Source organism: Pan paniscus, chromosome 8 (genome assembly GCF_029289425.2).
Source record: "Pan paniscus chromosome 8, NHGRI_mPanPan1-v2.0_pri, whole genome shotgun sequence".
NCBI lineage: Eukaryota > Metazoa > Chordata > Mammalia > Primates > Hominidae > Pan > Pan paniscus.
Genome location: NC_073257.2, coordinates 19353766 through 19367111, shown reverse-complemented (window position 1 = coordinate 19367111; position 13346 = coordinate 19353766).

The following is a 13346-nucleotide window of genomic DNA, read 5'->3' as shown; positions in this document are numbered from 1 at the left end:
GAGAAGGAACAGAAAGTTAGGAGGCGATGCCTTCCCGGGTCAGCCTCCTGTTCATGCCATCACAGTGGGTGACCCAATCCCACAGGAGGGAGAACAGAAAGTTGGGAGGTGACACCTTCCCAGGTCAGCCTCCTGTTCATGCCATGACAGCGAGTGACCCAATCCCATGGAGGGAGAAACAGAACGGTGGGAGGTGACGCCTTCTCAGGTCACCCTCCTGCTAGTGCTATCACAGTGGGTGGCCCAATCCCACAGAAGGGAGAACAGAACGGTGGGAGGTGAAGCCTTCCCAGGTCACCCTCCTGCAAGTGCCATCATGGTGGGTGACCCAATCCCACAGGATGGAGAACAGAATGTTGGGAGGTGACACCTTCCCGGGTCAGCCTCCTGCTCATGCCATGACAGCGAGTGACCCAATCCCACGGAGGGAGGAACAGAATGATGGGAGGTGACACCTTCCTGGGTCAGCCCCCTGCTCTGCTCATGCCATCACAGTGGGTGGCCCAAGGCTCACCTCCTCTTTCATTCTGGTTTACATTCAATGAACTCCAGCACAGGCAGCTCAGCTCTCTCTCCCACTCAGCTGAGCTCCTGACAGAAGTCAGCTTCATTTTGTTTTTTTGTTGTCCACCTCTAATGAATGTCACATGAGATGAAACAAATGTGCTGTAAATGCCTGAAGGAGGAACCTGTTGAGCTGGCTCAGTCTTTCCTGAAGAAGCTCCATTGCTGGGCTGGGATGCTGGTGCTTGTCTTAAGGTGTCCTGCAAGTTGTGGGAAGAATAAGTGCAGGAACTCCCAGACCAGACTCATTGTCACTGCACAGGTGCTAACTAATTTGTCAGAGAGATACCTGTCACTGGCAGGTGATGCTGGCTTCCTTCAGCCTCTGTGCATAACTGAGATATAATTTAGCAAGAATATCATTTCATCATTTTTGTAACTTAAGTTCCTTTCCCCTGCATGTCAACATCACCAGGGAAGCCTACAGGGCACCAACCTTTGAACAGGGGCTTGGCATAGGTAAACACAGCAAAAAGATACTAGTGGAGCTAAAATTTCTTTTCAAGTGAATCAATTGTCTGCCCTTTGACTAAAGATAAACAATTGGCAGAATAACCTAACAAATGAAAATAGTTTCTCTTTACAATTCTACTATAAGGGATTATTTTTATTAATTTAAGTCCTTTTCCTTGTTTGTTTTAATTATACATGTAAGGCGTACTCATTTTAGAAAAATGTAAAGTAATAATAATAACAATAATAAATTACTTAACATACCACTGCCCAGACAAATTCACCACTGACATTTAACTGTATGAATGTACTTGATTTTTCATTGAATGTGTCATGAACTTCTCTATCACCTATACATATTTATATATGAAAATAATCTGCTCAATGAATTGTAAATAAGAGACATACATTTGAAATTTAAGCATGCGGCTAAATCTAGAGCACACAGCTGTAAGTTAGAGAAAACTTAATTCACAGCAGTGATTCCCATTGTTTAGAGGAAGGATCCATGCCTGAGAATGCAGATTGTTCATGCCTGGGGCCACTAGTCCACAGAAGAGGTCCTGTCCCTGCTGCCTGTTCCACATTGACCATTCTGGTATGGCTGAAAGAGGCTTATCCCATTAACTGAGGGCAGAATTCAAGGCCCAGTTATCTACATTCTTGCTAACAAAAGTGTTTTGTATTAATTGAAAAAAATGAAACCAAACATAATTTATCTAAATGAAGCTCGACATGTATTTAAAGACATGATCTTCGGCTGGGCACAGTGGTTCATGTCTGTAATCCCAGCACTTTGGGAGGCCAAGGCGGGTGGATCACCTGAGGTCAGGAGTTCAAGACAAGCCTGGCCAATATGGTGAAACCCAGTCTCTACTAAAAATACAAAAATTAGCCAGGCATGGTGGCAAGTGCCTGTAGTCCCAGCTACTCAGAAAGCTGAGGCAGGAGAACTGCTTGAACCTGGGTGGTGGAGGTTACAGTGGGCTGAGGTTGCACTCCTGCACTCCAGCCTGGGCAACAGAACAAGACTCCATCATGAAAAATAAACTAAAATAAAGACACACTCTTCAGAGATAATCCTGGTTGCCATCTAAAGCAATCTGCCACTTCTCCCCAGGTAAGAATGGCAGATACAGGATCTACTCACCCAGCATTGAAAGAAGAAACAAATAACACCTACCATGTATGGAAACATTTTAGGGGCAGACCTTATGCCTCATGTTAGAGGCTTTAATATCTCTTACATCATGTAATCATCAATTCTGGGGAAGAGGCATTATTAACACAATATTATAAATAAGATGATTATGGCAGAACTAAGGTAAGTAATAGCTCAGGCAATGTCACACAGCCTCAGGGACAGAGACAGAACTTACTCTGTTGCAGTCTGGCTCCAAGGTCAATGTCTTTCCATAAACTTAACCTGGGCATCCCATTGCTGTAACAGACTCACCGTGAGAGGAAATGAGTGATTATTTACAAAGTAAAGTTGGTGGTAGCTCTTAACAGTAGCGTGTAGGTATCCTCTGCTCTGCTAGTCTAAAAGTGCTAGAAAATAAACTGATTCTTGACTGGGCATGGTGACTCATGCCTGTAATCCCTGCACTTTGGGAAGCCAAGACGGGTGGATCACCTGAGGTCAGGAGTTTGAGACCAGCCTGGCCAACATCGTGAAACCCCGTCTCTACTAAAAACACAAAAATTAGCCAGGCATGGTGGTGGGCACCTGTAACAGCAGCTACTCAGGAGGTTGAGGCAGGAGAATTGCTTGAATGCGGGTGACAGAGGTTGCAGTGAGCCAAGATTACGCCACTGCACTCCAGTCTGGACAACAAAGCAAGACTCTGTCTCAAAAAAAAAAAAAAAAGAAAGAAAGAAAGAAAAGAAAAAGAAAAAGAAAATAGACTGATTCAGCGTTCAAGCCACTGACCATCCTTGGAGAAAGAGACTTTCTCAGGAACCCCAATAATTAAACACATTAACATCCACCCAAAAGACCCTGAGAAATAAAGAGTCCAAATGCTTTTTAAAACTTTACCTTATTTCAAAGAATATTATAATTAGAAGAGATCATCTCTATCAAGAGATTTAAATATTTTCATATCCTAGAAATTTAACCTTATGAATTAATAGAAAAAAGTTAAAATATAAATGCCTTCATCAGAGGATTATTTATAATTATAAAAGCAACAATAAGGTACTGTAAACTTTTAACAAGGAACAAATACATATGGTAGAATGCAGACAAATGTCAATAAAACTTGGTTGGAATATAGAAAATATTTATAACATGATATGAAAAACCCAAGACTGTATTTATAGCCTGAGCTTAAAATGTAAAACAATATGTGTAACAACAGCCTGGGAGAGAAGACACCCAACAGTGGAGCAGGTGTCCTCTCAGGGTGGTGCAATTACAGGTACAGTTTTCCCCCTTACACTCCTATGTATATGTTCTTTTTTGCTTTATTAAGCATATATTACATTTAAGAACAGAAAAAACATAGAATTTCAATTTGGAACCACAAGCTGGTCATTTACACCGGTTCTCCTCGAATTGTAATATGCGCATGCTCACCTGGGAACTTGTTTAAAATTCAGACTCCGATTAATTTTGCAGCAAATTCTGAGATTCTAGATTTATGTTGATGCTGTGGGTTGGGGACCACAGCTGGAGTGTGGTTTCATGTACAACACACAAGTAAGAATCATTGCAGATCCTCTCAAGTCAGAGGTTTGGAGACCAGAAGCTTCCCTTGTTAAGTTCTTTCCTTATAAACTGAATCTGGAAGTGTCGTTGAATGGCTCCCTACATCTCTCGTGTTGTGATGCCAGCCTGTTCCTTTCCTAGCTGACCTCTGTTCTGCATGAATTTCAAAATCTGCAGTCCAGCTCATGAGGTTTTCTTCCCCTGGGTAACCTTCCTTTGCCCCTGTTTTGAAATTAAATTCCATTTGTTCTGCTCATGTTGGCGCAAAAATCTTCTCAAGTTAGTTTAAGAAAACCATCACTAAAACAATTTTCTTGAGTAGTGTAATTATGAAGCTAGTAATTAGACTCCTCACTAAATGAATAGTGTAGTAGTTAGATTACATTTAGACAACCACCACAGACCCCATTCTGTTTTAATCCCCCCCTTAATTGCAATCCTGTTTGCATAAAAGGGCTTTTAGATGGTAATGATAAGACTATCATATATACTCCTGTACGACTACACCACTTAGAAATTGAGGGAGATTTGGTATACAACGTGTTACCCATGATCTTATCCATGGTGGCAGATGCGGGGGAGGCTGGAGGAACTTCTCCAGCATTGTGTCAATGTGGTAAAGGAATGCTAGACTTCAACCTGCGGAAGTGATGTGAGAAGTCACTGAAGTCTGATGCCTCATTGGATGTTCAACACTGTGACATGTTTAGATGCCTTATACCATTCCATTTGTCCAATAAGCCCTGTTTCGTACGTGAAAACAGGCTCAGAGAAGATATGTAATTCATTCAAGTTCAACCAGTGAAGGAAGCAGAGCAGATATTGCAACTCATGCTTTTCTAACTCCAGGGTCCAAATTATTAGCCACTATGCTCAAACAAGGAAGCACATTCTCAGGTTGCCAGCCCATTTTCATTTTATGGAGCCTAAGCCCATGGCTCTCCTTCCACATGCCTCCCTCCAACTTAGTAAAGTCTTCAGCTTCTCTGATAGGTTAAAGCATTGAATGCCTCCTGCAAAATTTAGATGGCCCAAGTTTTTGTTGAGAAAGACCATGCCTCGCAAGAGCTGTGGGGCCTGACTGAGCCCACAAAGCCAGAGTCTGCAGAAGTTGTTTTCCTGTCTAGCAGTGCTGAGCTTTATAGCTTCCCGCAGGGTGGTGGGAAAAATATTATGCTAAGAGCATCTCTGAGTTCTCCAGGAGCCTCTTCCTGCCTCTTTAATTTGAGATTTGCATTTCCTTATCTAGGAAATGAAAATAATTATATCTATGCCTCTAACATTTTAGGGGCGTGTGTGTGTGCATGCACAAAATGAGATAAGGTGTGTAAAGCATTTTGTAAAATGGAAAATGTTCTTGCATGTAAATTATTATTATTATGACTTAACTTGATTTAGAATATGCATTGCTTAATAAAGTGAGTTTATCTCTGGAGTAGTTTAGATGTCGTATGTCATATCAAGGAGAAATAGGATTATATTACATAGAAGTGTTATTTATGTTTATATATTTACCTTATTAAAATATAAAAGTACAAGTAGGGTGTTTCCTTAGATGTTGTAAGCCTTCTTTTATATTTTATTCTTTATCCTGGTTTCAATTTGCATGCTTTGAGTTCCCTCTTCAGTAACAGAATTACCCTGTTCTCGGCTGATTGATTCTAGGAATTTGCTGAATGCAGCCAAACTATGACATATTTGCATCTTTAAGGCTTGAAACGTTTTTTCAGTTTTTAAAATGAGTTTATTTTGGGGAAATGTATGACTTCTCGAACTAATGGCAAATTAAGTTAATAAAATTCATACCTGCTGTGGGCAATGATGATTATATATCAAAGGAAAAATAAATCAAAGGCTAAATTCTACACTCTGTAATTGATCAAATTTCCCATTCATTTCCATAGAAATACTTTCTGTTTGGGATTATAATGTTGAGGCATAGAGCAATGATTCTCCCTTTTAAGTTGCTTCTCCCTCTGGCCTTCTACTGCTGACACTGTCTCTTTCCTCCTACTTGGTCACCGAACTGTCAGAGTTCGCTCATCATAAATGTTCACTACTTGGCCTACACTTACAATACTGCAATATTCCTTGCCCTTAGGAAGAATGTTTGTTTGTAATTGTGTTTGCTGATGATTTGTTAACACCAATCACATTTTAAAAACAAACTTGAAAAAAAGCTGGTGCAGAATGAGACACAAAGCTGGAATTCAGGCATGTTTCCCACAAGGCCCTTCTGGCTCTATTTAGCCAGATTCTGGCTCCAATACCCAGATTCTGGCTCTATTTAGCCAATGACATAACCTCCCAGTCCAGTGACCCCTCACTCACATTGTGAATTATCGTTCTTAAAGTAAGGCCAATTCAAGAGAATTTAAAAATGACGTGATCTCTGACAATATTTTTGAAACTAGGTAGATTTGACTTAGTATGCATTTTATGGAGATCATAAATCCAAGTCCACCTGAGGCTGGGTCAACCAATTAGAAATTGGGAGATGAGTTAACAAATATTTATTCTACTAGATGTATATCTAAAATGTGTATTTCATTTGAACCCAAATTAGTCTCTTGTGTAGTTTCTATTAAAAATTTGTGCTGAGACAGCTTGATTCTACAGACAATCTTAGCTCTAATCCAGAGCCCTGGAAGTTTCTTAGAATCTGAAATGAGTGATAGTAGCTTTTGTGCTATTATTTACACCTTATATCATATTAGGATTTACTTAGTCGATACTTTCATAGAATATGATATTGATGGATAGCAAAGTGCACAAAGTAATTAAGCACACAAAAAGCAGCCCACTTAGAGGAAAAATTGCAAAGAGTAAGTTTAGTCAGAGATGCTAGGCAAACTACCAAATATAGAAAGATATTCAGCTAATTCACATCAGGGTTAAGAATATTTAGAAGAAATATTTCGGGCAAGTATGCAGTGAACAGAAGATCAGAAGAGATCATGACTAGTTTAGAAGACATATAATCAAAAGTCACCAAAATTCAAATCAAATCAATATGATTCAATTTAACAAGCATTCACTTTGCAAATACTCTGTGCCAACACACTGTAGCAGGGGCTCTGATATTTAATATATTACCCTTGAACTCAAAGAATTTAGACCTAGAAAGGAAAGTTAGAAAAAGGCATAAAGGAATTTAAAAAACAACTCACAGTAAGATAATCGAAGAAAGTAATTGATTATTGGCCGGGTGCAGTGGCTTATGCCTGTAATCCCAGCACTTTGGGAGGCCCAGGTGGGAGGATTGCTTGAGTCCAGAAGTTTGAGAACAGCCTTGGCAATATGGTGAAACCCCATCTTTATCAAAAATACAAAAAATGCCAGGCATGGTCGTATGCACCTGTAGTCCCAGCTACTCGGGAGGCTGAAGAGGGAGGATCGCTTGATTCCAGAATGTTGAGGCTGCAGTGAGCCAACATCACACCACTGTGCTACATAACCTGGGAGACAGAGCAAGACCTTGTCTCAACAACAACAACAACAACAACAACAACAACAACAACAAAAAACAAAAACAAAAAAAAGAAGAAGGAAGAAAGAAAGAAAAGAAAAGAAAAGAAAAAAAGTTTATTATTAAATTAGATGCCTGGGTTTGAATTCCGCCAAGTCACTTCTTTCTTTGTCTGTTTCCTCAGTGACATATGAGGACAATAAGACCATGTAGACCAGTAGACCATTTAGAAATGTTGGGTGTAAAAGTACTTTTTAATGTTTCTTCTCTCCCTGGGAATAAACTCATGGGCAGGAACTGAGGCCCTCAGAGATTTAACAACTGGACAAATAAACATGAAAAGGGCCATAGAGTTCAACTCCCAGTGCTGCTGTGAGGAAAAAGAACCCCTTAAGAAGACAGAGTTCCATGTTTCTGTGACAGGTGGTGAGTGGGAGAATCCTGGTGGCATGGGACAGGACGAGAGGAGGACATGCAGGAACTTTGGGTGGAGTGCAGAGTACATCGAAGGAATGAGGGAAAGATTGGAAAGGAAATCTGTCCTTAATTAGGTCATGTGGAACCTTTGTTTTCAAGTAGGGCAGTCATATTCAGAGCTGTTTGAAAAAGAAAAAAAATCTGGAAATAATGTGTAAGTGCGCTGAGAGGCTGGTGATACAGAAAACAGAAAGAGTATCAGGAACCCTTTGTCTATAGGGAAACAATGTGTCCCAGAGTATCTAAGGTGGAAATGGTAGCGGGAATTACCAGGAAGGAAAGATGTGGAGAACAGGGCTAAATTTTCCTTGGATTTCATGGAAGCCCACCCTTGTGACAATGATCATGGTGGCTCGTATTTGTACCACGGTAGATAGAGACTGTCTTCTGAATAGCCTTGCTGGCTAGGGTGAGTCTATCCTGAGTAGAGGTTTGAGTCATCACAGCTCTTCATAAAGATGAATCTGGCAGCAGTGTGGAGATGGATTATGAAGAAACTGAACTCAGAAGAAGTGGGAGGTGCTGGGAATAGCTCAGGTGGTAGACATGATTTAGCAAAACTGAACTAAAACGTGTGGATGGTGGGGCAAAGACATAAAACATGGTCGTGGCACATTTCTCCACACCATTTTTATTTTTACCCTGAGGCAGGAGAACCCTAACTGAGCCTTAAGTCCATGTCACTCATGCCGCCTGCTGCATTCTTTGTCCAGGTAAGAGGTAACAGCCCAAACTGATGTGTTGGCAGTAGTTGTTGAAAAGATGAATGTGTTCCTGGCTTATAGAACATAGTCATTCATTGAATGTGGAAATCAGAATGGTGAATAGTCAAAGATGACACCAGGTTTTACAGCTTGAATGATTGAAAGAACGTTAGTTCCATTACATAAAATCAAGCAGAGAGTGGGATTCCGGTTTTGGACAGATTGAGTTGGAGGTGATGGCAGATGGACACCTAGGTAGAGAAATTCAACAGAAAGCTGGAAATGTTGGAGTTTTAGGGAAGGAGCAGAGCTGAGTATAAAGACTTAGAAGACATACCATTAAAACTGTAGTCAAAGCCAGAGGAGCGATTAATTTCCTGAATTAATAAAGCAGTTCCTATGATGGCAGATGAAGCAACAGTATTCATCACCTCATCCTGGTTCCCACAGTCACATCGAGAGCAGATACAGCTCTCAGAGTGGAAAGAACTTTGCCTGGTTTCTTCGTATTCAGATGTAAAGGGAGAAGAGACTATGATTTAGTTGATTTAATCAGCTTAGTCCGCCAGACCAGATAATTAAGCTCTCTCTACCACACTTCTAGTCTCATCTGCTTTGTCCCTAAATTACTCAATTTGCATAGTGACAATGATTAAGTATCCAACTACACCACTGTGTATGGGATACAATCATTATAAATCTTAAAGGAATTGTCCAAAGAACTTAACCTGATATGATGTTCTAATAGCATGTAAAGTGAACCTAAGTTATCAGAGGTTTATTTTATTAAGAGTTTTCTGGGGGAGGAGCCAAGATGGCCAAATAGGTACAGCTCTGGCCTACAGCTCCCAGTGTGAGTGAAGCAGAAGATGGGTGATTTCTTCATTTCCATCTGAGGTACCAGGTTCATCTCACTAGGAAGTGCCACACAGTGGGCACAGGACAGTAGGGGCAGTGCACCATGCACCAGCCAGAGCAGGGCAAGGCATTGCCTCACTCGGGAAGCACAAGGGGTCAGGGAGTTCCCTTTCCTGGTCAGGGAAAGGGTTGACAGATGGCACCTGGAAAATCGGGCCACTCCCACCCGAATACTGAGCTTTTCTGACAGGCTTAGGAAATGGCGCACCAGGAGATTATAGCCTGCACCTGGCTTGGAGGGTCCTATGCCCACAGAGTCTCACTGATTGCTAGCACAGCAGTCTGAGATCAAACTGCAAGGCCGCAGCGAGGCTGGGGGAGGGGTGCCTGCCATTGCCCAAGTTTGCTTAGGTAAACAAAGCAGCCTGGAAGCTCAAACTGGGTGGAGCCCACCACAGCTCAAGGAGGCCTGCCTGCCTCTGTAGGCTCCACCTCTGGGGGCAGGGCACAGACAAACAAAAAGACAGCAGTAACCTCTGCAAACTTAAATGTCCCTGTCTGACAGCTTTGAGGAGAGCAGTGGTTCTCCCAGCATGCAGCTGGAGATCTGAGAATGGGCAGACTGCCTCCTCAAGTGGGTCCCTGATCCCTGATCCCCGAGCAGCCTAACTGGGAGGCACCCCCCAGTAGGGGCAGACTGACACCTCACACAGCTGGGTACTCCTCTGAGACAAAACTTCCAGAGGAACGATCAGACAGCAGCATTCGCGGATCATGAAAATCTGCGGTTCTACAGACACCACTGCTGATACCCAGGCAAACAGGGTCTGGAGTGGACTTCTAGCGAACTCCAACAGACCTGCAGCTGAGGGTCCTGTCTGTTAGGAGGAAAGCTAACAAACAGAAAGGACATCCACACCAAAAACCCATCTGTACATCACCATCATCAAAGACCAAAAGTAGATAAAACCACAAAGATGGGGAAAAAACAGCAGAAAAACTGGAAACTCTAAAAAGCAGAGTGCCTCTCCTCCTCCAAAAGAACGCAGTTCCTCACCAGCAACAGAATAAAGCTGGATGGAGAATGACTTTGACGAGTTGAGAGAAGGCGGCTCCAGATGATCAAACTACTCCGAGCTACAGGAGGAAATTCAAACCAAAGGCAAAGAAGTTGAAAATTTTGAAAAAAATTTAGACGAATTTATAACTAGAATAACCAATACAGAGAAGTGCTTAAAGGAGCTGATGGAGCTGAAAGCCAAGGCTTGAGAACTACGTGAAGAATACAGAAGCCTCAGGAGCTGCTGAGATCAACTGGAAGAAAGGGTATCAGTGATGGAAGATGAAATGAATGAAATGAAGCGAGAAGGGAAGTTTAGAGAAAAAAGAATAAAAAGAAATGACAAAGCCTCCAAGAAATATGGGACTATGTGAAAAGACCAAATCTGCGTCTGATTGGTGTACCTGAAAGTGACGGGGAGAATGGAACCAAGTTGGAAAACACTCTGCAGGATATTATCCAGGAGAACTTCCCCAATCTAGCAAGGCAGGCCAACATTCAGATTCAGGAAATACAGAGAATGCCACAAAGATACTCCTCGAGAAGAGCAACTCCAAGACACATAATTGTCAGATTCACCAAAGTTTAAATGAAGGAAAAAATGTTAAGGGCAGCCAGAGAGAAAGATCGGGTTACCCACAAAGGGAAGCCCATCAGACTAACAGTGATCTCTCGGCAGAAACTCTACAAGCCAGAAGAGAGTGGGGCCCAATATTCAACATTCTTAAAGGAAAGAATTTTCAACCCAGAATTTCATATCCAGCCAAACTAAGCTTCATAAGTGAAGGAGAAATAAAATACTTTACAGACAAGCAAATGCTGAGAGATTTTGTCACCACCAGGCCTGCCATAAAAGAGCTCCTGAAGGAAGCACTAAACATGGAAAGGCACAACCGGTACCAGCCACTGCAAAATCCTGCCAAAACGTAAAGACCATTGAGATTAGGAAGAAACTGCATCAACTAACGAGCAAAATAACCAGCTAACATCATAATGACTGGATCAAATTCACACATAACAATATTAACTTTAAATGTAAATGGACTAAATGCTCCAATTAAAAGACACAGACTGGCAAATTGGATAAAGAGTCAAGACCCATCAGTGTGCTGTATTCAGGAAACCCATCTCACCTGCTGAGACACACATAGGCTCAAAATAAAAGGATGGAGGAAGATCTACCAAGCAAATGGAAAACAAAAAAAGGCAGGGGTTGCAATCCTAGTCTCTGATAAAACAGACTTTAAACCAACAAATATCAAAAGAGACAAAGAAGGCCATTACATAATGGTAAAGGGATCAATTCAACAAGAAGAGCTAACTATCCTAAATATATATGCATCCAATACTGGAGCACCCAGTTTCATAAAGCAAGTCCTGAGTGACCTACAAAGAGACTTACATTCCCACACAATAATAATGGGAGACTTTAACACCACACTGTCAACATTAGACAGATCAATGAGACAGAAAGTTGACAAGGATACCCAGGAATTGAACTCAGCTCTGCACCAAGTGAACCTAATAGACATCTACAGAACTCTCCACCCCAAATCAACAGAATATACATTTTTTTCAGCACCACACCACACCTATTCCAAAATTGACCACATAGTTGGAAGTAAAGCTCTCCTCAGCAAATGTAAAAGAACAGAAATTATAACAAACTGTCTCTCAGACCACAGTGCAATCAAATTAGAACTCAGGATTAAGAAACTCACTCAAAACCACTCAACTACATGGAAACTGAACAACCTGCTCCTGAATGACTACTGGGTACATAACGAAATGAAGGCAGAAATAAAGATGTTCTTTGAAACCAACGAGAACAAAGACACAACATACCAGAAACTCTGGGACACATTCAAAGCAGTGTGTAGAGGGAAGTTTATAGCACTAAATGCCCACAAGAGAAAGCAGGAAAGATCCAAAATTGACACCCTCACATCACAATTAAAAGAACTAGAAAAGCAAGAGCAAACACATTCAAAAGCTAGCAGAAGGCAAGAAATAACTAAAATCAGAGCAGAACTGAAGGAAATAGAGACAAAAAAACCCTTCAAAAATTAATGAATCCAGGAGCTGGTTTTTTGAAAGGATCAACAAAGTTGATAGACCGCTAGCAAGACTAATAAAGAAAAAAAGAGAGAAGAATCAAATAGATGCAATAAAAAATGATAAAGGGGATATCACCACTGATCCCACAGAAATACAAACTACCATCAGAGAATACTACAAACACCTCTATGCAAATAAACTAGAAAATCTAGAAGAAATGGATAAATACCTCGACACATACACTCTCCCAAGACTAAACCAGGAAGAAGTTGAATCTCTGAATAGACCAATAACAGGATCTGAAATTGTGGCAATAATCAATAGCTTACCAACCAAAAAGAGTCCAGGACCAGATGGATTCACAGCCGAATTCTACCAGAGGTACAAGGAGAAACTGGTACCATTCCTTCTGAAACTATTCCAATCAATAGAAAAGGAGAGAATCCTCCCTGACTCATTTGATGAGGCCAGCGTCATCCTGATACCAAAGCCGGGCAGAGACACAATCAAAAAAGAGAATTTTAGACCAATATCCTTGATGAACATTGATGCAAAAATCCTCAATAAAATACTGGCAAACTGAATCCAGCAGCACATCAAAAAGCTTATCCACCATGATCAAGTGGGCTTCATCCCTGGGATGCAAGGCTGGTTCATATACGCAAATCAATAAATGTAATCCAGCATATAAACAGAACAAAAGACAAAAACCATATGATTATCTCAATAGATACAGAAAAGGCCTTTGACAAAATTCAACAACACTTCATGCTAAAAGCTCTTAATAAATTAGGTATTGATGGGACGTATCTCAAAATCATAAGAGCTATCTATGACAAACCCACAGCCAATATCATACAGAATGGGCAAAAACTGGAAACATTCCCTTTGAAAACTGGCAAAAGACAGGGATGCCCTCTCTCACCACTCCTATTCAACATAGTGTTGGAAGTTCTGGCCAGGGCAATTAGGCAGGAGAAGGAAATAAAG